The sequence below is a fragment of the Canis lupus genome, chromosome 34, assembly GCF_011100685.1.
Source record: "Canis lupus familiaris isolate Mischka breed German Shepherd chromosome 34, alternate assembly UU_Cfam_GSD_1.0, whole genome shotgun sequence".
Classification (NCBI taxonomy): domain Eukaryota; kingdom Metazoa; phylum Chordata; class Mammalia; order Carnivora; family Canidae; genus Canis; species Canis lupus.
The window spans coordinates 15,094,048-15,095,905 of NC_049255.1; the positions used below are offsets into that span (position 1 = coordinate 15,094,048).

Sequence of the window (1,858 nt, forward strand, 5' to 3'; positions counted from 1 at the left end):
TTCAATTTTAAAAATAGATAAGTATGAGAAAACTGAGAATAAGGACAAATACCTTGCTCAAGGTAATACAGTAGCAGAGGCCAAATATGAATCCAGGCTGTCTCATTTTATTTTATTTTATTTTATTTTATTTTATTTTATTTTATTTTATTTATTTTATTATTTTATTATTTTCCTCTGACCAGATTTCTTGAACATAACAAAATTCTACATACAAAGTGACCTGGACCTGCTGCTTCAAAACATGATCTTTTTTTTTACTAATATTTTGATAAGTCAGGCCACTGAGTGTCAAAAGCAGCTTACTCTAAAATTAATAGAAAAGTGCCCAAATCACACTAAATAAATGACCTCACTACCGGAACTTTAATAGTTCTACAACATAATTAACGTTGGTAGGATTGAGCCCCTCTGACAGGCTGCTGGAGAACTGATATGAGATGTCAAGAGGCCATTTGGTGCACTGCCACCGTGATGCGTCATGTTTCTGGATCATAATGTTCCCATTATCAGATTCTAGACACACCACAGGAATATCAGTGGGGGCTGAGGTCAGCTTAGCTGCTTGCTGGGCTAAAACAGATATCACCCCAGCGTGCTCAGCGGACAGGGTACCCCGGCAGCCCAGATCAAGTCCTTGTGAATCTGTGCACAGGACTCCAACAATGGATGGACTCTTCACTGTGTCTTCCAAGGGCTGCTCCAAGGTCACCTCCATTCCAGCTGCTGCCTGCCTAGCCCTGAACCCAGGCTGTCTTTAAAGGCTACCCTCATGGGGCACTTTGGTGGCTCAGCAGTTGAGCATCTGCCTTTAGCTCAGGTCGTGATCTCGGGGTCCTGGGATCAAATCCCACATTGGGCTCCCCGCATGGAGCCTGCTTCTCCCTCTGCCTATGTCTCTACCTCTCTCTCTGTGTCTCATGAATAAATAAATAATTTTTTTTTAAAGCCTACTCCCAGGTGCCTGAGTGGCTCACTTGGTGCCTCAGTGGCTCAGTTGGTTAAGCATCTCCCTTAGGCTCAGGTCATGATCTCAGGGTCCTGGGATCAAATCCCGCATCAGACTCCTTGCTCAGTGAGGAGTCTGCTTCTCCCTGTCCTCCTGCCCCCACTCCCCCTGCCCCCTCTCCTTTTCTCATGCGATCTCTCCCTCTCTCTCCCCCTTCTCTTTCAAATAATTAAAATCTTTAAAATAAAAAAATAAATAAAATAAAGGCTACGACTCCCTTAACTACTAAGCAACACTCTAAGGGATAAAGGTGCCATGTGGAGATGGCCTGAAGATGCTTACAAGTGAATTAAATTTGGGAGGAGATGCAGATCACAAAGGTAACAACACCTATGTGGAAAGGAAAGCCTTTTTTCCAAGGGTGTATTTTCTTAATTTGTAATTTCTGGGCCATAATTTGTTCAATTTTTATAGATGCATAGTAAGCATCTAGTAGCATTTGTTTGCTCAGTCAGTATGGAGTTTGGGATGCGCATACATTCCTAGAATAGGGGACTAAGGCGCCATCCCCACCCTTGGGGAGCGGGCAGTTGTTAGGGGGACAAACACACAATTGCACTGTGTGGAGACAAGCTTTGGAGGCTGCTTCAGTGCCCAGGGTTGGAGCACTGGGCTGGAGGGAAGGGAGTGCAAAGAGGGGTGAGGGGAGCTGTCTCCACACAGTTGTCTCCCCAAGTCAGTACGGAAGTTGAGGAGGAGTTAGTCACATGGCCAGGAGATGAAGAGCCTTCCAGGCCAGAGGTTGCAAACTGGCAGCTCCCTGTCGCTCAGCAGATGTGTTTTGATTATTCACAACTACTTGCCAACATTTAGAAATTGGGAGCTTTCACATGAATAAGGTTATATCTG

At 44.7% G+C, this 1,858-nt stretch overlaps 1 pseudogene; it reads right to left on the reverse strand.

Annotated features, from left to right (window-relative positions):
- Positions 1 to 443: 443 nt before the first annotated feature.
- On the reverse strand, positions 444 to 718 carry LOC119867440 (annotated as a pseudogene).
- Positions 719 to 1,858: the final 1,140 nt, after the last annotated feature.